The 26,596-nt window shown below is 37.0% G+C and overlaps 1 long non-coding RNA gene across 1 annotated transcript; it reads right to left on the reverse strand.

The window, feature by feature from the left end:
• Positions 1–722: 722 nt before the first annotated feature.
• LOC131195905 (uncharacterized) lies at positions 723–21,645 on the reverse strand. The gene is made up of 3 exons (XR_009154573.1): positions 20,143–21,645; positions 19,572–19,612; positions 723–1,809 (listed from the first exon to the last, which is right to left on the reverse strand). It is a non-coding gene; the product is annotated as an uncharacterized LOC131195905 (long non-coding RNA).
• Between the last annotated feature and the right edge of the window lie 4,951 nt (positions 21,646–26,596).

A 26,596-nucleotide genomic window follows, 5' to 3' on the forward strand; every position in this document is an offset into this window, starting at 1 on the left:
CTATTGTTTTATGGAATATAACTTATAGATATGGAATAAATTTCAGTTGCAGCAGTTATTTAGAACAGGGGTCTCCAACCTTGGCAACTTTAAGACTTGTGGACTTCAACTCCCAGAGTTCCTCAGCCAGCATAGCAAAGCTGGCTGAGGAACTCTGAGAGTTGAAGTCCACAAGTCTTAAAGTTGCCAAGGTTGGAGACCCCTGATTTAAAATGTACCTGTCAAAGGGTTGGGTATTTTAAAATCACTTGGTACATATATTTTTGAAATCCAAATTAAGGAGCCAACTATCACTACAAGGCACTACAATGCTGCTTTTCAACTGACTGAAAAGGGTCGGCATCTCAAAAAGGCTATATGTCCTAATGATACACATCATAACTTTTCCAAAGTTGTGACTCTTAAGTGTCAATCACCATCAATTTGGTGTGAGATTTATGGATAGAAATCCTTACTGACGATTGCAGCAACTAGGCATAGCATATGAGACATGTGAGACATAATGGTCACTGAATGGTTTGGATGGATATAGCCAACTGTATACAAACAAAAGAACTAAGGAACATAGGCAATGATAAAATAGCATTCATACTATCTGGATTGGATTCATATTGAGTTGCTTTAGGTTCATAAATTGAATTGAGCCATGTTTTTTTAATAAGCTTACTTTGCACAATATATTAAACCATACAGTATGGTTTACAAAAATAGTAGCTAAGACTAAGACTAAAAGCAAATAACATTATGACTTGCTGCATTATGTAGGAGCCCAGAGCAGACTATTGTTATCAGTAGGATTTAAGTTAGTAATTACTCATTTAGCTCCAACTCAATTCATCAACTCAGCTCCAACTCAATTGCTCTGAATTTGACTAAAAATTAGTTCAATTGTATATCCAAATTGAACCTATACAAAGCTAATTGATATAAATATACAGATAAAACACATGGGAGAGTACAGTAATGAGAGATGAAGCTAGATGTGGCTATGGTTTTAATGAGTAGTGGGTTTCAATTTTCTTCGCTACTGGTTCACTATTGGGAGTGCGAGCGTGCAGCACGCTTCTGTGCATGTGCAGAACATTTTTGATGATGTCTGGGCAGGTAGGCAGAGCCTCCCGCCGCCGCCGCCGCTACTGATTCACCCAAACAGGGGTGAATCGGTAGCAACCCACCACTGGCTTTAGTGGATAAAAACAATAGGGAGAAGAATTACATTGACTTAAGAAACCGTGAGAGGGAAATGAGAGATGGAAGAGCTGAAATGAATATTTTTTCCTGTTGCCTGTCCAAATCTTCAAAATGTCTGAGATACAAGGAATGCTTGACAAAAATATAGTTGCCAGATTGTTTGCCAAATTTGACTAGCAGTGTCTCTGCAAAGTCCAAATGCTAAACTTCCCATTCAACCTTGACTGAAACCTATACTGTACTGGGCTTGCTGAAATGACATAGAGGTCTTGCTTAGACTGTTCACTGAAAACTGAGTAATAACATCTTCTGACAATAACCTTGAAAATAAGCAAAGCTTTTATTTTCTAATTACTTAATATGCTGCATCAATACACATCAATAATTTAACTAGCACACTCCTCACTATGTTCCTGTGATCATCTGCATCAGAAGAGGCTGGAAGAGGTCCCAAGGACTGCACTCCACACTCTGTATTTAAGAACATGTTTGCTCCGAGGTTTGAATGTTTCCTGTAGTGAAAGCCATGTCCCAAAAGGCCATTTCCTGGGCACTTGACCGTATTCTTGGTGATGATGCAATATCTCTATGGCAACTACAGTTTACTGAATCTTCTAGCTGCAGAGATAAGAAGAAAGAGAATTTTATTTCTCATTTGATAACCAAAAGATTCCAGAAACATCAGAGCCAGCTGGCCATATATATGCATTTGAATAAACCCATTAGCAAATGAAGCATAAACTTACCCTACCCACACCAGATAATTTTTGAAAGGGAATTAGTTCAAATGGTAAAATACTTCCTTAAGATCTAAAAGGGATCAAATCATACTTTTTCCAACAAAGTCTAATTCAGTAGTACAACATTTGCAGAAGATGCTGGGTACAATTCTCAGTATAGAAAAAGAATTAATGGGAAAAACATGCTGTGGATATATAAAAAATCTTTTTGATTTTCCTTCAGATATTGTTGTTGTTGTTGATGATGATGATGATGACAGAATAACAGAGTTGGACTTTGGAGACTCTGCTCAAGCAAGAGACCCTATACCATTTTAGACAAATAGTTGTCCAGTCTCTTTTTAAAAGCCTCCAGTCTTTGACCACCCACAACTGATGAGGATGATGGATGAGGATGATGATTTCATATTCATATGCTAGTCTTCTTCCCAATATAACTTTGATAATATTCAAATGAATATGTAGCTAGTAAGATTAAGTGCAAATTTTAGGAGCCAAATTTCACTGAAAAACTGGTAAGTGGAAACATGCTATTCTGCTTGTAGTTCACAAAACACGTTTTAATAGTTTAATATAAAAGCTTTATCACTGTGCTTAAAATATTTTTAAAATCACCAAAGTAACAGAAAGCTGTTAATAATTCCTCTTGGCATCAATTATTCTTGCACTATTTCTGATGATGAAATTATTGTTGATGATTTCAATTTCACTTTAGATATTCATAAAGTAGCAATAGGTGTGTTCAAGTAGTTTGTTCTTTTGTAAGGTGGATAGTAAGAGATGGGCAAGTAAAACAAATCTCTCCTGATAGATGGCAGACTATGCTAGTGATACAGAGAATGAGTTAGTTTAAAACATGCTGGTTGGGGAATTCTGGGAGTTGAAGTCTACACATCATAAATTGCCAGGTTTAAAAACATTGGTTTAGAATCAGAATGTAAAAGAAAATCTGTGGAACAATAGTGCAAAACGTTTGGCCCATGGGCTGCATACAGAATACTTGCATTCCATTTGCAACACTGGATGTTCCCCCTTCACCAGAGTTACAGTGGTGAAGAACAAAATTGAAATCCACTTGTGCATTTATGATGGCTAGGGAAGATTTTAAGGAACAAATCGTTGTTTTAGTGGTGCAGTTATTTGAGGCACCATGTTGCCTTCCTCCCAAAATAGCTCCTTTCCCCATCTCCTTTGGGAGTGAGGTTTTTGACATGTCACATGGTCTTGAGTCAAAGCAAACTTATTCCCCAGTCCCAGAGAAATGGGCTTATATGCAGTGGAGACAGCACACATCATTTCTTTTCTCAGTTCATCTCTCCATTTCTGTAACTCTGATGACCTAACTACATGTTATTTTTGAATTCAGTAGTGCAGCTCAGGCTGAACTCTGTAGCTTCATTTATATATATATTTTACAGTCAGGAGTTGGCCTACTGATATATTACATGGTTACAATATTTATCATTTTATTCCTTTTTTTAGAAAAATGAATGAGACAAATGAGATTTTTCTACAATAAAATGAGGATTAGTCCCAAGTTACTGGAGTGCTTTGCAGCTGAAGTAATATATTGATCTTTCTAAATGGGATATGCATAAGATCAATTACCAAGGAGTTCAGGCTTATCTTCTGCCAGACTGTCCCATTATCAGATTGCCAGCAACCATTTTGGAAGGGCAGGAACAGACAATACTACTCTCCACTCACCCATTGTGAACTGATTCTCTGGATACTTTTCCTGCTCCACACTCAAAGCTGACTTTTATTTCTGTCTGTTCATACACTGCCGATTTGCCTGCTGTGCTTAATTTTCTTCTAAGCCAGCTCCCGCATTTCACTTGGCTAGAAATAAAATAACCTCCTCAATGAATTCAAAAGCTGCCAGATTTAATTAGGTATTATTATTATTATAATGGTTAGTTGCACAGTCAGCCAAATGCTTAGACTGTATTTGGCATTTTTATCCACCTATTGTTGTTGTTGTTAGTTGTGAAGTCGTGTCCGACCCATTGTGACCCCATGGACAACTTTCGTCCAGGCCTTCCTGTCCTCTACCATCCCCATCCACCTATTGAGTTTTTCCCAAAGTTCTGGGATAGCGAATGTTGCTTGATGATGTTAAATGTATTGTCACGTTATGTAAGCTGTTCTATGGTTTTGCAATTGAGTGATGGTGATTTTGTCAATGCTGATGGTGTTCAAATGTTTTGCTATTGCACCCAAGGCACCTATTACTATTAGTACTATTATTGTTTTCTTTTTCCATAGCCTTTCTATTTGTAGGTTTTTGCATGTTGTGATTTTCTCCATTCTCTTCAATTTTGCTGATTCCAGGCACTCTCCAAACTTTTTTGTGTTTCTCATTGACTATTGTTAAGTTTGGAGTGTTATGTGGCAGCTGCTTGTGTGTTTGAATTCTGAAATCCTACAGCAGTTTATCTTCTTTGTTTTGCATTACGTTGTACATTTTGTGGTCCCATTAGATCTTACTTGCAGACAAATAGTTTTTCTTGCAGATCTTCCAACAGATCTTTGTTGCTATTTTGTCATGTTGTTGTTTGTAGTCAGTCTGTGTGATTGTCTTGCAGAAACTATCTAGATCAGTGGTCACCAACCAGTGGTCCACGGACCACTGGTGGTCCATGAGAAAATTTTGGTGGTCCGCGGCGCACCCAAATGGAAGAGGTGCTCCGGTATGAGCAATGGCCATTTCCTGTGATTAGAGCTCTGGAATATGGGACTAGCCAGGCAGCTCATGCTGAGGCTGTAAATCTCCGCTGTAGTGGGATGTTTGTGCAACTTGCAACTTTGCAGTGCTGCCCTCACCGGCCGGAATGAGGTAATGGTGGCAGTGCAGGAGGGCCCCCCAGGCTGTTTCTTTCCCCTGCTGTAGCTTCCTGTTGGCTAAACCCACCAGTGGCTGTCCCTGCCCCTCGCCCCCACCTTCCCAGTCACTTCTCATCTGGCAAGGGAAGAGGGAGATGGAGATTCGCTCCATATTCCAGAGTGGGAGCGAAGCTTCATCTCTTGCTGGATTTCGTGTGTGTTTCTTCCAGCCCTTGTTGGTGCTCTGGGCACTTTGGTCTCTTGGGGAGACGCTTGACTTCCTTTCAGTCCCAAGACACTGGCTGGCCCATGAGATGACAGAGAGAAAGAGGATGAGAGAGGGAGAGAATGAGAGAGAAAGAGAGAGAGAGAGAGAGAGAGAATGAAAGAGACAGAGAGAGACAGAATGAAAGAGAGAGAAAGAGAGAGAGAAAGAGAGAATGAGAGAGAGAGAATGAAAGAGAGAGAGAATGAGAGAGAGAAAGAAAGAGACAGAGAGGGAATCAGAGAGAGAATGAAAGAAAAAGAGTGGAGAGAGAGTGGGAGAAAGAGAAAGAGAGAGGGAGAGAGAGGGAGAGAAAGAGAGTGGAGGGAGAGTGCTTGAATGCCCCCATCCCATCACCGGGAGTCCAGGCGCTTCAGTAAGCGGTGCACTGGATTTGTATTAGTGGGATTTAAAATTATGAACTTGGTGGTCCCTGAGGTACAAAAAGCTGGGTACCCCTGATCTAGATGGTCCACTGTTTTTCAGCTTCTTTGCAGAGGCAGCATTTGCTTTCTGTTGGTGTAATCTCAATTCTGGCTCAATTCTTGGTCTATTTCTTCAACTTTCTTGTTCTTAGCCATTGCCAGATCTTGTTATCTGTTTTGTCTGCTATGTTTGCTGTGTACTGGACATGTAATATTTTGCTTTGTCATGTCTCCTTTCTATTTTTCATTTGGCCTTTCTTAAAGGCCAATTTGGTCTTTCCAATAAGTCTTCATGGTATACTAGCTTCAATGCATTTTCTTTACTGTCCTTCTGATAATCTTCCATTGCCTTTTCTGCTTCAATTATTTGATGAAGTTGTGACATTCTACACCCATATATTTTCCTTGGTATGTAGAATTTGTCATCACTGCTGCATAGATGGAGGACACGATTCATTGTCATTATTCTTTCTGATCTTTCTATCCATGGTTTTTAGTTCTGCTCAACTCCAAAAAATGTACCTCATCTCTGTCTGGACAATCTGGAAAAACATGATGATCTAGTTTATATATACATTTTTATCTTGGTTGGATAAAAATGTTCCAAATTACATGCAGAGTCTCCATAGGCTGATGAGATTCTTCACTATATAGACTGCTTTCTTTATGTGGAAATAATAGGGAAGTGCAGGGGAATGTCTTTTTAATGCCTGGAGATAGGCAATGAATTAAAAAATTCAGAGCCTGGGAATTTCTTATGTGTGCCAAAACTCAATTGGTCCTTTCACATTTTAAAAAAATCAATTTCTGGTCCTTTGTTATTGTTAATCTACTTCAAATTGCCCAGAGATCTAATAAACAAAACTCTTCATCCCTGCACTCCCTAATTTTCCATTTCAACATCAGGGGCACTGTGACAAACATGTATTCATTCCTTGACAGAGAAATCAGTAGAACAGCTACTCTGGAGGTGGAATGTTTTACAAACACTGCCTTCAAGCAAATTTGTTTTGCTGTAACAAGCAGCTTTTGAGTTCAAGCACTGGCTGAAGCTTTGAAAATACTTTCAAACACAACAACTCAGGGGAAAATTCTAATAAACGATGTAATAAAGAATCCTGCCATTTCAAAATGTTGAATGTTCTTAAATACAAGAGTACAAAGTTGGACCTTAAAAATGCAAGACAGAAAATCAACTTGTTTGAGCTGTGCTGCTGGAAAAGGTTCCTGTGTATTCCTTGGACAGCAAAAGTCACTAACAACAAATAGTGGAAGGCATAACACCAGACATGGCAAAATTACAAAACTGTGTCTCACTTATTTTGGCCATATTGTGTGGAGGAATTCATTCACAATTATGTTTGCAAGAATTAGCAATAAAAGGAAACCAAGCCACCAAAGAACATGGTGGCTGCACACCATCAAAGTTGATACTTGCCTGTGCATGGAAGATCTCAAAGAAGTAGTGCAAGATCAGAGGATCTAACAAACCTGGCACATAGAATCACCAAGAGCCTGACACAACTGAATGGATAACATCACCATCATCCTATATAAAACTATTTAAATTAAGAATTACATATAAAACTCTTTCTCTTAATAAAATGGAATCATTAATTGATGTTGTTCCTCCATCTGTTATATTATCTTCATTTCATGCTCTTATCTTTGTTTGCTTTTCTTGCAAGGCTATCAATTTGTGGCAATAAAAAAAGAAATCAATTGTCAAATTAGAAACATACCTTTTTTTTATTCCTCTGGAGCTATTCCTCTACCAATTGGAATTGTTCTTTTTAAAAGCTGAGCAAATATTAAAATTTGTACCACTTTGATATCAGCATAAATATAAACCAATATATTTTATAATAATGGAAATTAATGAATTTCCATAGAAACATCCAAAAGATAAAGAACATGGATTGGCCTCCCTTTCTATCAAATATAACGAAAGATGGAATGGTCTCTTCCCATAATCCCAAAAGCTTTAACCAAAAACTTTCTAATATTGACCTCACCCCATTCCTAAGAGGACCATAAGGGGCGTGCATAAGAGCACAAACGTGCCTACCGTTCCTGTCCTATTGTTTTTCTTTTTCTTCTTCTTATATATATATATATGCTTATTCCTCCTAATATTTACTCATATATATGTTTATACACTATAGAATCTTTTTTTGTATGATACTTATATATATTATTGTGACAAAATAAATAAATAAAAATAAATAAATAAATAGAATGGGATTGTTTTTTGAGTCCAAACTTCATTTGTTCCCAAAGGATCCCTCTTACCCCTTAGGTTTTAAGTTCGCGGCGAAAGGTCCTAAGGTCAGGCAATTGTCGGAGTACAGGGGGAAGCTCGTTCCACAGGGTAGGAGCCCCCACAGAGAAGGAAAAATGCCTCTTTCACTAAGAAACTTCTCAGCATTTCAGATCTACAGAAGAGGCCCATCTGAAGATATCCCAGTTGTCAGAGGTCTCTCTCTGTCTCGAACACATAAAATAGATTTCTCCTGGATTGCTCCCAGGGTATGGCACATTTCTTTAAGAATTACACTTAGTGAAAAAGATACAACTCTTTCAACAAATATATAATTGTTAATTAATTTTAATTTTAATTTGTTTTAAATTACTACAATTTATCGTAGCTGCTTTGAATACTCTTCTGAGCAGAAGAATGGGATATAAATTGAAGAATGTAATGATGATTAAATGATGATAATTAACAATGTGTGGGATTTACAGTAACTGCACCATACAATTGCCATTGAAAATTTCCTTGAATTTTTCTTCAGCCCCACTTTTTTGTTTTTGTTTTAAATTGGACCTAGATTATTATATCTGCTTTTATTGATTAGAAAATAGATCATTTGAAGATTATTAATATTTGTTTTGCTGTTTATTTAGATGATATATTTTGTGACTTTAATGTTTTTTTAACTGAAGTTTTATTTGCAATGATAGTGTACATTATACCTAACTGGTTCTATGAAGAGAGGATTCATCTGATGTATGCGCGCACACATATGACATATTTCCAGGTTCCACTTATCCACATTATCCATAGTTATTATATCTATGTATCATCTGAAGAGTAACTTCTGGGTTAATATTCAGTTTGTTTCATTGTCTTGGCTAGAAGCCCAGTACTGAGCATGTAATATGCTTTCTGATATACTGGCTATAATTTGTATCAAGCAGACCTGCATAGTACTTTTGTGAAAAACAAAATTCTTTCTGAAATTACCCTGCAAATTGCAGTATAATAATATGTCAAATATTACTTGCATCTTTTTGTGGTACCTGCAGCACAGCTTATATACTTGACAATCAGTGTGAATCTGAGGAACAAAAGGGACATTATGGAAATGGAACAGACCATTGGAGTTAGAGCTCTTGGGAAAAAAAGCATATTTATCAAAAAATATATCAGATAATTTGTCCCTAATCCCTCTGAATATGACAACGAAACCTGACAAGTCTGCTAAAGGCATTTTAAATCCCATTAAAAATATAAAACCTGTGACATGGTTGAAACATTTAAAATGCAAAACAGCTTCAGGTAGATACTGACAGGGAATAGGTGAACATTAGAGAAAGTCTGGCAAAGAGGATTTTAAGAAATAATTATCAGGGACTGGAAAAGATACATTTAGCATATTATCTATGCAAAAAATACTTAGCAAGGGCTGTGATTTTTAGCATTTTGGCATCTATTATTAGTGGCAAGACCTTAGTTATCTTATTTTAAGGTCGTCACCAAACCTTAAAGACTGCAATCAAAGTTATCAGACTCAATGTTGCTGTCAGTGTTCCAGAAAGCATTACTCCAATTAAAAAACTCTGAGGCAAGCATTTCTCAAAGTTCCCTTTACTTGAGTAGGTATACTGGCACATCTGGGAAACCCCAAATCTGAGAGTTCCAGGTTTTTCCTCAGGAAATCAAAATCCCAAATCCAGCCCCTGCACCCATCAATCTGTCACATGGCCCAATCATCATCTGTCCCAGCTTGAGCCATTTTGCATGAACATCATGGCCTTGACTGAAGGGAAGAATGCTATTATGTCTAACTACAAATCACTCTCCTTAATCCCCCCTCCTACTTTCCCAAGCACAAGGTGCTGGCAGTGTGGAAGCTTCTGGTGCTAATATGGCTTCCAAAGCTGAGAGTTGCTTCTTGTTACCATTTTTAAGAGGGAAACCCCAACTGTTGACTCTTTGTGCTACAATTCAGGATTTTATATAGAATAAAAGCTTACCAACATTTTTTTTTCACTACGGAAAGAAAGTGTAGATTTACCCATCTACCTAAATCATTTTTTTTTATTAATTAATTTTTTATTACTTTTTTATAATGTTACAAACAAAAAAGAAAATACATTTATTCCACCCTTGTGCTATACATAAAAAAGAGAGAGGAAAATTTGGGTCTTCGGATATGTCCTCATAATTGTCAAAATCCACGTTTTCAAGGTACAGGTACCGAGGCGTCCAATTTTCCAAGCGCATAGTCCACAAATGGTTTCCAAATTTTCCAGAAGGTATCTTCTTTATACACACCGCTTCTAATTTTAATACCACATGTCATTTTATCATTTAGAGCTAATTTCCACATTTCAGAATTCCACTCTAGGTGAGATACTAAATCATAATATATTTGTTTGAAGCTTATGTTTGGCAGAATTATCCAGTTGTGGTTCTTAAATCAAGTTTTCCCAAAGTGGGGAAGGGGGGAAGAGGTGGATTATGTTAAATTTTGAGAACAAATTATAGATGCTTTCACAAAATACTGTGTTGGATGTAGATAACCATAAAATAAGCATCTATCATGAGATAAATTGTTCATATTATTCCCTACCACACTTTCAACTACCCAATTGTAACATCTGAGCTTAGTTCTGTTTTTTTAAAAACAGTTCAACTCTTCTTTTTTTTTTATTCCTGAGAAGGCCTCTAGAAATAATGTATAACTGAGAAGACTTAAAGATGTTGAGACTCTAGAAAGAGTGCAGAGAAGAGCAACAAAGATGATTAGGGGACTGGAGGATAAAACATATGAAGAACGGTTGCAGGAACTGGGTATGTCTAGTTTAACAAAAAGAAGGACTAGGGGAGACATGATAGCAGTGTTCCAATATCTCAGGGGCTGCCACAGAGAAGTGGGAGCTGGGCTGTTCTCCAGAGCACCTGAGGGTAGAACAAGAAGCAATGGGTGGAAACTGATCAAGGAAAGAAGCAACTTAGAACTAAGGAGAAATTTCCTGACAGTTAGAACAATTAATAAGTGGAACGACTTGCCTTCAGAAGTTGTGAATGCTCCAACACTGGAAATTTTTAAGAAAATGTTGGATAACCATCTGACTGAGATGGTGTAGGGTTTCCTGCCTGGGCAGGGGGTTGGACTAGAAGGCCTCCAAGGTCCCTTCCAACTCTGATGTTATGTTATGTTATGTTAAGACTTATTGCAATGAAAAACTGGCATTTTATTTTAAATCATGCTTATTCCCTATTTAACTTAAAAGAATAATCTAAACTATATCTATAAAATCTGATTGATAATAGAATCTAATAGACTCAAACATATGCCTATGTGCAAGTTAGTATCTGCATGGTGCTGTATTAAGAACCCAGGCAATAACTCCAAATAGAAAAAAAACTATGTGCTAGCAATGGCAAGGAGAAATGCTACTTAAAAATAAAGTAAAATGTAAAGACCCTGCCTCCAGTGTGCTCCCAAAATAACCTGATGATAAACATTATCCACCTGGATCATTATGTCAGCAAAGTATTACTTACCTTACTTAATGAAAAAATGTGTTTAAAAGGTCTTTAAAAAGTCAACTTACAGCTAGATAAAATAAATGTATTATGTATTGTAGAGAGAAAAATGAAAAGCATTGCATTGATATAGTGAAAAATGGTAACTTAATAGCAGGAAAAGATCTAAGTTGTTGCTTCTATACATTGAAGAGAAGTGTTGACATGTTGAAACATGAATTCTGACACGAAATTGTTGAAAAGCATATATTCACACTAGAGCTCGGAAAAGCTTTAAGAATTAAAAAAAAAAGAAAAAGAAAATGCTTCTGTAAAGGTGGTTGTGGAATCGCCTTATAACCTAGGCCGTAAATATTCATAAGTTAGCAAGATAAGACACTCATGCATATTTAATCATTATGATCCTCTGAATACAGTGTGTGTCAGGGCCCATGAAAAAACAGATTACTCCCTGGGATGTTTTTCACCTGTAATACTTGCTTATGTAACCCACCCACTTATACTTGTCTTGGGCAAGTTAAGGAACAACATCAGTCTAGCAGAGAGGTAATATTTTGTAAAGAGCCAGAAAAAAATAATTCACAGAGAATACCCAAGAAGTGACACACATGAAATTGGTATTTTAATGATGATAATAGAGGGGGGATAAAGAGAAAAAAAACACCCCAAGAAAAAAGATAAATATATCATAGAAGTGATACACTTTCATAGCATAGCTTCCATGCACTTTTTTATGTCCAAATTTTCAAAGCCTGAAACACCCATTATGGTTGCTATCATTAATAGTTTCATGTAACATTGACATATGTTGCTTTGGTATCCAATGATGGATATCACATCTCCAAAGGGCGACAGATAAATAGCAATAGGTTCAGAGCACAACAACCCAAATTGTCTTGTGTAAAGTTTCTCTTGGATCAAGTTCAACTCCTGGCTGTTTTAGACATAGCAGGGAAGAAAACCTACCTGTCTCTCTCAAAACAGAAGGATTACTACTTGGATGGATGATAAGCAGGAAATCTTATAGGAAGCTAAAAAAATAACCCTGAAAGAAGGCAATAGCAAAATTCTGTTATTTACAAAAGAAGAAGAAAAAAACTCCATAGGTTCATCATGCAGTCATTGGAAAAGGTTCTTAGCATAACATAATAACAGAGTTGGAAGGGACCTTGGAGGTCTTCTAGTCCAACCCGCTGCCCAGGCAGGAAACCCTACACCATTTTAGACAAATGGCTATCCAACATTTTCTTAAAAATTTCCAGTGTTGGTGCATTCACAACTTCTGCAGGCAAGTTGTTCCACTGATTAATTGTTCTAACTGTCAGGAAATTTCTCCTTAGTTCTAAGTTGCTTCTCTCCTTGATCAGTTTCCACCCATTGCTTCTTGTTCTACCCTCAGGTGCTTTGGAGAACAGCCCGACTCCCTCTTCTTTGTGGCAACCCCTGAGATATTGGAACACTGCTATCATGTCTCCCCTAATCCTTCTTTTCATTAAACTAGACATACCAAGTTCCTATAAACGTTCTTGTCTTAACAAAGATTTTAAAATAAGTTCTGCATACAATAAGTTCAAATATCATGTTTTTTTCTGCTGCCCCAGATAGTTCTAAATTTTAAAAAAGTTACATTTTACCTAGACCCATAAAATGAATTTCATAGATAGCTGGTGATTTTGCCTTTCTGAAGATTTTCAAACAGCGATTAGACAGCCATCTGGAGCTTCTCTGCTAAACAGGAATTCATTCTGATATCCTAGAACTCTCACTTTCAATGATATGATTTTTCATCAAAAGATTGCCCCACCTCTAATAACTACTCCTGTTTTATACACCATGGCAATTTTCTAAATGCTGTTAGCAAGAAACTGCAACAAAGAAAATATACTATGTTTCTTTATCAGCAGTCTAGTATTTGCTATCCTTCTTCTCATTATGAAAAAGAAACCTGTTAGGACAACTGTGAAAACTATATAGCATAAGGCATAAAGTAGTACTGAATTACCAAAAAAAAAATCTGAATGAGACTCCAAATGAGCCTAAAACAATGCAGAGTTAAGTTTACAAATACAAAAAGAGGTTGAGCTCATACCATTTTCTGATAAACTTCACTTATATGCATGTATTTATATCTCTTCTTTTTCCTATGCATTATTATACTTTCTTTTTGTCGGCAAAGCACAAATGAAAATTGAGCTAATTGCTTGTTTGATCTTTGTCCACAACTTTTTTCTGTCATTAGAGCCTCTGTGAGTATATAAGAGATAGAGTTTTCTAGAGCATCATCCCATGCTGATGCTCTAATGCATACAAATTTAACTGAAGGATTCTCTAGTTTCAGGAAGACTGTTGCTTAGAATGGTGCTTCCCTACCACCCATACATTCATAGAAGATGGAACATCTGAAAAGAAATACTACCTGTGTCCTTCAATATGTCAAGTGGAACCCTGCACTTTTCTCTGAAAAGAGCCAGCCCTAATTTTAGGTAGAGGCAACCAACTATGGCAGTGTTTCTCGAGCTTGGCCATTTAAGCATCCTGGCTGGTCAATTGTAGTCCACACATCTTAAAATGACTAAGGTTGATCTAACAGATACTGGGAGAGGGAACAGCAACTGCAATCTATGCTTCTGAGTCCCCTCCCATTTGCCTTTCTTGGATGGCTGATCAGGTTTCTTTGGGCCACAACAGGCCCTCCATCTTCCTACATTAGATTTGCTGTATTCAGATGTAATGAAAATTCCTTATCTCTATTCCTATAGAGATAAGGTTTAACAGACATTGCTTCTGGAATAATGAGACTTGATCTTTTAGAATAGAATAGAATAGAATTTTATTGGCCAAGTGTGATTGGACACACAAGGAATTTGTCTTGGTGCATATGCTCTCAGTGTTACATAAAAGAAAAGATACGTTCATCAAGGTACAACATTTACAACACAATTGATGGTCAATATATCAATATAAATCATAAGGATTGCCAGTAACGTTATAGTCATACAGTCATAAGTGGAAAGAGATTGGTGATGGGAACTATGAAACGATTAATAGTAGTGCAGATTCAGTAAATAGTCTGACAGTGTTGAGGAATTATTTGTTTAGCAGAGTGATGGCCTTGGAAAAAACTGTTCGTGTGTCTAGTTGTTCTGGTGGGCAGTGCTCTATAGCGACGTTTTGAGGTTAGGAGTTGAAACAGTTTATGTCCAGGATGCGAGGGATCTGCAAATATTTTCACGGCCCTCTTCTTGATTCGTGCAGTATACAGGTCCTCAATGGAAGGCAAGTTGGTAGCAATTATTTTTTCTGCAGTTCTAATTATCCTCTGAAGTCTGTGTTTTTCTTGTTGGGTTGCAGAACCGAACCAGACAGTTATAGAGGTGCAAATGACAGACTCAATAATTCCTCTGTAGAATTGGATCAGCAGCTCCTTGGGCAGTTTGAGCTTACTGAGTTGGCGCAGAAAGAACATTCTTTGTTGTCCTTTTTTAATGATGTTTTTGATGTTAGCTGTCCATTTGAGATCTTGCGATATGATAGAACCCAGAAATTTGAAGGTTTCTACTGTTGATACTGTGTTGTCAAGTATTGTGAGAGGTGGAAGTATGGAAGACTTAAGACTTAAGACTTAAATTTTAAGACTTAAGGCAAAATCAGGCATCTTTGGCTGGATATATCGCTATAAATCTGCTTGAATTTTAAAATGAGTATTTTGTGGAGGGGGGGGGGAGTCAAGCCCAGACCCTATGTGGGAAGTCCCAAGGATGTTTGAATGCATAGAAGAGGAAACGACACCGATAGCAGCTTTTCTTGCCCAAGTACTGTAGTGAAAAATGACACCTGGTAAATTCACTATGTAATTCTTGAAGTTATAAGATTTCAAAGACAAAAATATAATAAGAAACAAAAAATTCACCAAATTATGTATATATGCATAAATATAATCCATGGTGTAAACAAATAGTTTAAGGTGATACTGTTGTCCTTATTTCAATTTCTACTTAGACATTAAGAAAATCCAGCAAATTAGGAACTTGAGTGTTTAATAATTTTGTAACATAATGAAAACTGCTGAACTTCGTATACTATCAAGGATTTGGTAATGACACTTCTTTGGCTATAACTTGCATTACTACCCCAATCACTTCATAAGAAGTTCCCAATGAATTATGTTTCCAAATCTATTGGGTCTCAAATTCCCAGATTTCCCTGCCAGTATGGCCAGTTAAATAAGAATGCAAAATATATGAGTGTTCTTTCTTTTGATAATCATATCTAGCAGTTTTGGTCTATAAAAAGCTATTCATATAAATGTGTGTGTCAGAGGAAAGATGCACTTTGACTCATTCAGTTTTTAGACTGTAGAGTACAGGCTTTAAGCCAGGAACTTTTTGGCTTATTTCTAATGTCCTGAGACTGTGTATGGCAAATGTCCAAAAGACATGAGGATTTTATTTGTTCTTGCAGAAATCCTGAGGGCTTTGTTATTGCCTGTTAGAAGCAGATAAGATGGGAAGCAAATAATGACTGGGATTTTCAGTATTTTTTGTGCTGGGGTGTGTGTGGAATTTAAATAGAACCTTATAATGCCCTTGGCATCAGGACTAGAGTTATAGGGAAAGTTATGATGACCCACTCAACTACTACTTTTAGAAAGATACAGGAGGACTATACTTTTGTTAAAATTTGCAGAGATTATAGGGCAGAATTTCATATCCTACTACATTCTTTTCTTTAATTAACGGCGAAACTGAGACTAGAATCAACACTTGCCTGCCCACTTGTCTACATTGTCTTTTAAGATACCCATTTATGTTAAATTGAGACCCTCTAGTTCTCTTTTTGCTTCATTCATCTGTCAAGTTGTTTAATTTGATCACAGATATCTAGATCACAGATAAGTCAGTCTCACCATAGGATAACTATGAATTACAGAAATTATATTCAAATTACCTTCTGATACCATTCAGATTCTATTTATTGAGAAATTAAAGTTTCAAATCAACAGCAAGTGTATAATATATTTAAAACAGTTAAGAGAAGTCACTAGCTTTTTCAAGCTTTAGAAACCAATAAACTGGTTTATTCCCAAACAGCAGATTTACTTTCTCCCAAGTAAGGTATAGGATAGCTATCTAACAAGAATTCTCTGTAGAACAAAATTGTGGATTATGGCATTAATCTTGTCCCTTCAAAAGTTTCAGTGGAAAAAAGGTAGAGAAAAAACAAATGGTCTGCCAATTACTTTATGATAGGAAAAGAAAATCATGCCGATATCATTTCTGTTGATTGCTAAGATTGTTGTAAAACAACTTCTTTGATTTGTGCCTCCTTTGTTTAAACAAATCCAAAATATTCTCATTTTTTGGGTCAATTAATATTATTTGCATTCATCTGAAATGTGTTTATATCTAAGTGTAGTATAAGACCTATTATCCCTCACAGAAATAAGCATCACTATTACCTTCTACAGTATGATGCTTCTGAATGTTAAAGAATGAACATGGGAAGGACAATAATATTCCTTTTACATTACATGGAAAAAACATTATTATTTTTTCTGAGTGTACTTTTTTGATATTTTGAATACAGAATATATAGACAATTATTACAAGTTGAAATTAATTGACTGTTACTTATTTAGGGCCCTTAAAGAATCACACCATTAAATAAAATCACAATTTATTGTAGTAAAATATATATAAGCCATAAACTTGAGTTGTAAATCACAGTGCCTGGGTTTATACAACATACTCAAATTAAGAAACTATTGTTTTGTCAAAGTGCAATGTATAAACTTAACCACTGAATGCATTAGGAAAATAAATTCTCAAGTCTGAATTTTTATATGGCAGGACTTAAATTTTATATGGTAGAACTTACATTCTTCTTTGCATTAATTTGCATCCACATGGTAGTATTATTCCTAAAAGACACGCTAATGCCATTTCTTTTCCAGTTTGTCTCAGTGCGAGATGATGCTGAGGTGGAATACTATTTGCATTTCCATGTGATTGCTCTAGTCCATGGGTGTCAAACTCGAGACATGACGTGACGTTTCATGGTTTTCCCATTCAGAGAGCTGGGATGGGCATGACCTGTGCGTGATGCATCTAGCCCGTGGGCCTCCAATCTGACATCCTTGCTCTAGTCAATGGATCTAATCACTCCATGCTGATACTGATCATCAATAAAAGTCAATGCTATTATAGATATTCATTAATTCTGTGCCTGTGACTGGTGGAAGTGCTATTTGTCTTACAGAACAAATATTAATTGTTGCACTTTAATCAATTTCAGGCCTGAAAATCATAGCCAGTTTTTGAAGGTTCTAGGGCAGGGGTCTCCAACCTTGGCAACTTTAAGACTTGTGGACTTCAACTCCCAGAATTCCTCAGCAAGCTTTGCTGGCTGAGGAACTCTGGGGGTTGAAGTCCACAAGTCTTAAAGTTGCCAAGGTTGGAGACCCCTGTTCTAGGGAATGTTAAGAGGGATAAAGTTAACCTCATAATATAACATAAGAATAATAATCTTTAGTTCTTTGAGATAAAAGACAAGGGTATTTTTAAGAAACAGAAATGGGGAAAGCCCAGGATTTCACTTACCTAAAACAGTGGATGCCTTTTCATCCTTGAGCATTTCAAATAAAAGGTTGGCACACTTAAGAAATTTCTTACAATCACACACACACACACACACACACACACTATATATATATAAAAACCCGAATAACCAAACCAAACACTATATATATATAAAAACCCGAATAACCAAAGACCTACATACAAACACCCGCGAAAACCTCAGAAAACAAAAACCTCAGAAAACACACATATATATATATATATATATATATATATATATATATATATATATATATATATATATATATATATATATATATATATATATATATATATATTTGTTTTCTGAGGTTTTCACGGTGTTTGTATGTAGATCTTTATTGAGATTTTCTCCAGCGTAAAATTGGAAGTGTCTTGGCGGCGTTTCAGCGAAGTCTCATTCGTCATCTTCAGGCTTCAGCTTCGTGCTTCTGGGAGCATTGCTCCCAGAAGCGCATATATATATAAGCTTATATATATAGCTTATATATATATAAAACCGAATAACCAAGATAGATATATATATATATATATATATATATATATATATATATATATATATATATATATATATATATATATATATATAAAAGCTTATATATATATAAGCTAAGAAAGCTGAAATGATGTTTGTCTGTGTCTACGTGATGATTTGTAATATCTAGTTTTAAATAGCTTTCCCATATCTTCTCTTACAAAGAGCCCATTTCAGTAGGGATATTACATGCTTCATCTTATGATGATGATACATTTTCTATTATTAAACTTTGTCTTCCTTCAGGATAGAAGGAAGACAAAGTGTAATGATAAACAAATAAATTCTGTTTTCCTGCCTACTAAACTAATATGCTGATTTCCCTTCTAGGTACAATAGAAATAAAAACACTTAAGAACATTTCCATTTGGAATACATTCATAATCATTGCGAATGCAGTACCACATGTTCTACAAAATACATCGGTTTCCAGGCATTTTAGCTTTGAAATCTGTAATATGTATTTATTCACACTGTAGTTCTTCAAATAGGTAACTGAGACACGGACCTTCCTGGGGATTATCTCTAGATGAGCACAAATCCTTTACATGCTTTTGAAGAAAAATGAGTAAACAAAGGAGATCCAATAAAACATATGCCACGGAGATGGAATTATTTTGCAATTGCACGTATAAACTACAGAATACTGAAGTGTATTGCAAAGATGTTTGTCATTACAGTAGTATTTGAGCTGACATGGTAACAGCTATCTATATAGATACCTATGAGCAGTATGATTGAAAACCATTGAACATCAAGAGTCAGAAAATTATTTCTAAGAATCTTGAAGCATAAATTATATATATAGGACTTTTTCACACACTTGTCAAAAGTCTTCACAAATTTTGTTAGAAGCTTATCAGATGAAGCATATTTCAAGAATTCACTAAAAAGTGTCATTCTGCAACTAGTGCAAGAAAATTAAGAGAACTGAAAGATAATTCTTTTCTAATGCTCCACAAATAGAAAGAATCTGGAACAAATCTCTATAGATTGTAGTCTTTATCTTTCTTTATCAGGAAATTATTGTTTTTCAAAATAAAGGAAATGTATAAATTTAGATAGTACTGTAATAAAACATAGTATGCTTTAAATCTTTATGCTTCTAATCTTTTCTGAGGTATTCTAAGTATCTACTGTATGTACTTCAACTATCTACATATACACGAAGTCCTTTTAGGTATTTTACTCACCTGAAGTTGTTATAAGAAAATAATCTTCAGCAATCTCTATTCTGAAAACATGGAAGGAAGGAAGGAAAAATTAACTATTGTATCTACTTTAGTCTTTCTTAAACTCAATTGTTTAAACATTTTTCTGACTTCTAGCCAACTTTCCAGAGAAGAAAGTAATCGATGGTGCCTAATGTGCCTAATGTTCCTTGCCTCCCTGATTAATCATGGGAAGATTCTGGAAAAGATAATCAAGCAACCTAGAGCCAAACAAAGTCATAACTAGAGGGCAATATGGGTTTGTCAAAAACAGATCATGCCAGACAAATCTTACTGCATTCTTTGACAATATGACAAGATTAGTGTACCAGAGAAATGCTGTGGCTATAATTTACTTGGACTTCAGTAAGGCATTTGATAAACTAGGCCACAACCTACTATGTAATAAAATAGAAAAATGTGGGCTAGACAGCATCACCACCAGATGAATTCATAACTGGCTGACCAATCACACTCAATGTGTAGTCTTTAATAGAACTGCATTTACATGTCACATTTACATGTATACAGTGGAAAAAGGGCGTTGGCTTACCTGAATGCATCTTCTATTGATTGCAGGGCCAGCAGTCAGATTGGGGAGTGACTCATGCCTGATGACGACTGAGTCTGCCAGGAAAAGCTCCTCCTCTTCCTTCTGCTTCCCATCTTTCAGATGAAGGAGATACGGCAGACTGACATGCTGAGCTGCAATGATATGGTTAGTGCCACCCACCCCTCCAAGTGAGATCTACACTGGCCCCCACTCCTGACCCGGAGGACCAGAAAAACAACAGGGTGGGGCTGACTGCTGGCCCTGCAATCGATAGAAGATGCGTTCAGGTAAGCCAACACCCTTTCTCCTCGATTGCCGGGCCAGCAGTCAGATTGGGGATATGCCAAAGCTGCTACCCTATAAGGAGGGATGAACTGAGTCCGACGGGGCAGATCCTGGAAAAACCCTTTGGCGAACCCTACATCCAAATGCTGCCTCGGCCGAGGCAAATCTGTCCAGTTTATACTGACAGATGAACGGGGATGGAGAGGACCAAGTAGCCGCTCTGCAGACTTCCTCTAAGGAGGCCTGTGTGGCCCAGGCAGCCGAGGTAGCGGCACTGCGAGTTGAGTGTGCTGTGATGTGCCGAGGGATGGGAAGGGCTTGGGAAGTATAGGCTGTGGTGATAGTCGCCCAAAGCCATCTACCTATAGTGTGAGAGGATACCTTCTGACCCAAGGTCGCCGGCTGGAACGAAATGAAGAGCGCTTCCGTCCTCCGGAGAGAAGAGGTCTGTTTAAGATATATACGGAGGGCCCTGCGGACATCCAGCTTGTGCCACACGTGTTCCTGCAAAGAGGATTTTTCTCCCCCCCAAAATGCCTGAGTACCCCAACTAGGGTGTAAATGAGGGGATCTCACCAGTGGGAAGTTTGCCCAGGAGCTGTCCTTCCGATCCTCCGCGTAAAGAGGCTACCTTTTGCCACGCAGTGCTTCCAGTGCTTTCCATCAGCCGAGGGAAACCCCCAAACACCCACGAGGCTTGAAGAAAAGCCGAGGGTGAGATCACCCCCAGGCACAGCTAAATCTGGCGTATCAGTCCTTTCCTCCGATGAGGAATGAAGCCGGCAGCCCACGAGGCTCAGAAGAAGCCGAGGGCTAATTGCGCCCTGGCGCGGCAAAATCCGGCACCGGCAATCAGCTGGGCGTCGGAAGCCTCCAGATGCCCACGTGGCTTTTGGGCGTGAGGGAGAAGCCCCGAAACGCCGCTCTTTGCTCTACCGGCTGGTAGAGCAGTCACTGCTAAAGCGATCCAATGCGGGCTCCGGCGTGAGCCGTTCTCGCTAGGAAAAAATGGAGTCTGCAGCCTGGAATTGAGGGCTCCGCCTCTCCACCTGAAACGGCTTCAGTGGTTTCGGGCATGAGCCCTTCGCGCTGGAACAGGCAGCCCAATAAGTCAGATTGAGGAAGCCTCAAATTTTGGAATCTTTTTGTATTTAAATTTATTTTAGAGATAATTTCTGCACAGTTCAGCCAAATATGTCTAACAGTTACAGACTGAGTCTGAAAGATGGGAAGTGGAAGGAAGAGGAGGAGCTTCTCATCTGGCAGACTCAGTCGTCATCAGGCATGAGTCACTCCCCAATCTGACTGCTGGCCCGGCAATCGAGGAGAACCACAATGCTCTGTCTTAGGCCCAGTACTCTTCAATATCTTCATCAATGTTTTAGATGAAGGCATAGAAGGGAAACTCATGAAATTTACATATGACACCAGGAAGAACAGCCAACAGTCCAGAAGATAGGTCAAGATACAGAAAGATCTCCACAGACTTGAACACTATCTAACAAAACTGAATTCAATGGTGAGAAAAGTAAGATTTTACATTTATGCAAGAAAAACCAAATACAAAGGTATAGAATAGGTGGTACCTGGCTCAATAGAAGTAACTGCGAGAGGGAACTCAGAGTCCTAATAGACGATTATTTAATTATGAGCCAGTAGTGTGCTGCAGCTGCCAAAAAAGCCAACACAGTCCTAGGCTGCATTAAAATAGGGATAGAATCAAGATCATGTGAAGTGTTAGTATTCCTTTATAATGAAGATCACACTTGGAATATTGCATTTAATTTTGGTCACCATGATATAAAAACTTCTTGAAACTAGAGTGCAGAGAAGAGCAACAAAGATGATAATGTTACTGGAGGCTAAAACATATGAAGAACGGTTGCAGGAATTGGTGTGTCTAGTTTAATGAAAAGAAGGACTGGGGTGACTTGAAAGCAATGTTCCAAAATCTAAGGTGCTGCCACAAAGAGAATCACATGACCATGGCTGACCACAGCAGCACTGAAATAACGGCACTGCCGTGGCACAGGAATGGCCACAAAATTTCTCCAAATTTTATTCCCATAGGAGTAATGGACCACAGCATTCTGCAATTTCGTCTCTTTAATATACCTTGGTTCAATAATTATTGGCTTATGAGTTTCCCCCTTATGAAGGTTCCAAACAGCAGGCCCAAGAATTTTAGTACTATATACAGTAGATGACTTATCAGAAAAATTGCTATGAATAAGCAGTATCTGTTGATCTGCATTTATATTACCATTTCAAAATAAAACATAACTTTTGCAGATTAAAATGACTTGATAATGCATCCCTAATGTCTTGCAATGTTTACTATAAGAACATGTTCAGTTTTCGCACTTTTATCATCAAAGTGTGAAGGCATGTAAGTTTGTGATAGTTATTCACATTTGTTGGCGGACAGCCAAATCTACTCTAAATGGCCCTGAATGCAAAAAGTCAAACCTGCCTTCAATACAAACCAGGCAGATTCGAAGAAAAACACACTGTATCTGAAGGAATTTTACCACATGATGTAACACTCACTTAATATTTCTTTAGGTGCTCATGCAAAATTTTAAATAATTTATTTCCTCTTTTCAAGCAGCTCTTAGAAAATGATTTTATTCTCAATTAAAACAAAAGTCATCATCATGGCTTCCTTGATATACCTGTTTTATAGAAGGTGGAAAAAGAGCCACTGAGCAAGTAACAAAGTTTAGGACACCTTTGAGATCAGAAAGAGCTATATTCTGGCTAATCAGGATAGAGTTTTATTGCCATGTTTAACACAAAAAGAAATTACACGTTTTCTAATGGTAAAAAGGGTTCAAGGTTCAAAGCTGTTATATGTCATCCAACATAATAAAAATATTGGGAAATGATTTTTCAAGAGTCAATCAGTCGGATTGAAAGAACTGTTTTATTATTCCAGAGAAGATACCTCTTTTGGAATCTGTAACATTACCTGCTCTTCCTGTTTTTGGTCCCAGAAAAGAATGCAAGTATTTGAGCTATTCTGACACACCCATTTACATATGCAAACAACAATGTAATTTTACTGTCCTGTTATAACAAAGTTAAGTTTTATTTGTGCAGGGATTTTTTTTTATAGTTCTGGAAAGACAAAGAAGTGAAATGATTTTTTTAATCAAACACAACATATATAAGGAAACCATTAAAAGCATTACCTAAGCAGACTTATTAAACTAAAAAACACACACCAGGTTGCTATTATTATTTTTTTTAAATGTGGAGAAACCCCAAATAGTTGAATGGCAGGATGGACCACATAGTTTAAAGCAATAGGAAGTATGAATGTTCCAAGCTGAAATCGGAGTTAGAAGTCAAAAACAAAGTTTCCAAATCCCAGCTAAGAATGCTTCTACCTTCTTTTATTTACTTTTCAACTCACAAAATCAACAACATTTGAAACTTTAGGAAGTTAAATATTTGGACAGAAGTACTAACATATAGACTTTTGCAGATAAAACCTTTGACCTTATAAACTTATAGGTCAATAACATTGATCAAAATACAAAAAAAATTACAATAAGATAAAGCATATTAACAAGAATGGCTAATATTCTTTCCAAATATGTTTATGAAGCAGGATTTATGAAAGGCAACTTACACATCCAATATGTAAAATTCTCATTGTAATCTGTTTAGCTAAAAATCAAGAAAAGCAATGACCAAGAATTACAAGCAGTTGCTTACCTACCATTTGAAGTTACAATGGACCTCCCCACTTACAACATTTATTCCAGCATCCTGCGGTCACATGACCATGTTTTATAATGTTTTTGCCAAAAACCAACATTTTCTCCTGTTTTTTTGGCAAAACTGCCCGATAGTGAACAATTGGTTCACTTAATGATGCAGCTTCTGCTTAGCAACTGCCACAAAGAAAGTTTGAACATCTGCCATCTGCCTTTTCATGTAGGGCTCTAATTTCTGATGATGTTCTAAGCATGATTTTGCTAGCATGCAAAATTAAAGATATGGTACAATAGCTTGCATATTCTATTGTGTTTCCATTCTTTGATATTAAATATACACTGACCTATTTTCAGGGGTGGGATTCAGCTGATTCGTGTGAACCAGATGCTAATTTTACATCTGGTCTGCCGAACCGGTAGTTGCAAGGACTGGCTGGCCCCTCCCAGGAGTCTCCACATGGCCTGTTTTGGATGCCAGGTAAGTGCAGGGCTTGAGCTGAGGCTCTGGGAGGGCGAAAAACAGGCCTCCTGGAAGTTCCAGAAGTCTGGAAACGGGCGCATTTCCGGCTTCCGGAGGGCCTCCAGAGCCCAGGGAGGCCTTTTTCATCCTCCTGGAGGCTCGAAGAAAGCCTTCAGAGCTTGGGGAGGGCAAAAATGCCCCCCCTGCCATGGTGCAGGAGGCAGAGTAGGCCACGCCCACCATGGCCATGCCCACCCAGCAACTGGGCAGAGAATCAGTTGCTAAAATTTTTGAATCCCACCCCTGCCTATTTTAATCTGGTCACTGTGTCATTCTACAAATCTGGTGGCATTTTTACAAATTCTTCTTCTGTTGCTTACCATAATCCTGTAGATATTCCTATCAATTTCTGTAAGCTTTGAACTTGACAATGATAGGAGTACTGATATAACGTCACTTTTCAATGCTAGAGATTCTTCTGGGTCAAGAATATGTTCTAAGGATTATGAACATCCAAGAATATATCAATTTTTATAGCCACCCATTTCTAACACATGGTTCTGAGTGGCTTACAACAACAAAATAATATAAAATCATATATGAAAAACTGTATAAAAATCATATAACACAATCTGCAACTGAGGTATAAAAAATTAACATAACTACTGCTCTACAACACACAGAGATCCCCAAACCTAGTGGCAAAACCATCTCTTTATGGCTTTATGAAAAACCAATAGTTTTGGGGCCAATCTGATTCCTGGTGGAGGAGGAGTTGTTCCAAAAGGCTCTCTTTCTGGGCCCCACTGGATGGTGTTTCCTGGATCTGGAGCATACCTCCTCTGCAGGCCTAATGGAGGCTGGAAGTATCAAACTACAGTGCTCAGTGTACAATGTTAGACACTGAAAGAGTGGCAATTTCACAAAACAAATATTGAAGTAGTGATTATGCAGCACATTTAGACCAAACTCTCTCTGTCTCCATATACAATGATTAAAACTAATGTTTAAAAAAAAAGAATCAGGAATATGTACATGTAATTTCCTAAGTTAATGGCTATAAAGTGGATTATAAATATGTGCAAATTTATGGGCAGAAATATAAAAAAAGATTTATAATGCAATTTATAAGAACATATTATTATGGAGAAAGAAATAGGTAAAGAAGCACATGCTGTTAATATCTGCATTTCTTTTTAAAAACAGGTATCATAACTAATATTTAGGAACTATATGGGACCATTTTCTTGTTCTTAGTGGGAAAGATTTAATAAAGAATAATTGTAAGCATTTTTTCATTAATGCCATTTCTATACATGCATGTATTTTGGATAAAATATGTATTTTGATTTGTATCATATATAAAGTTTTTTCCTCATTGAATTGGTTTATATTCTGCTATTCTTTACTATTCAAAGTGATATACATAGCAATTCCTTTTCCATGTTTTCCAAAAAATCACCCTATGAGACAGAGGTAATAAATTATATAGATTTGAACCTGGATCTCCCAAGTCCTAGTTCAGCATTCCCAAGTCCTAGTTCAGCATTCTAAATCATGCACATCACTGGCCAGATTCTTTTTTTTTCAAGGTTTATTGGGTTTTTATTTTTAAACATATATCAACATCAATACATGAACAGTGTGGCCTCTGGGTGTGGTTCATATTAATACAAATAACAACAGTCAATTATTACATTAATCAAACTTATATAATCCTAATATTAATGTACTTGATTATTTTAAAGTAGTTATTCAATATTTCAGTGTTCTATTCTGAAGGCAATGGTCTTGAACATACATAGTAATACCATCTTTCAACCTCTCAACTTTCCATCTAATTATTACTTATTTTCAATTTATATAGAAATTATAACTACTAATATTCCCCCGTTTCTGATTTCTACCTCTATTCTGGCCTCTAGTCAGGTCACTCTTACTAATCCTAATGTTAAAATACATATTTATGTTAATACATAGTCCT

The sequence above is a fragment of the Ahaetulla prasina genome, chromosome 3 (assembly GCF_028640845.1).
Source record: "Ahaetulla prasina isolate Xishuangbanna chromosome 3, ASM2864084v1, whole genome shotgun sequence".
NCBI classification, from domain to species: Eukaryota; Metazoa; Chordata; class Lepidosauria; order Squamata; family Colubridae; genus Ahaetulla; species Ahaetulla prasina.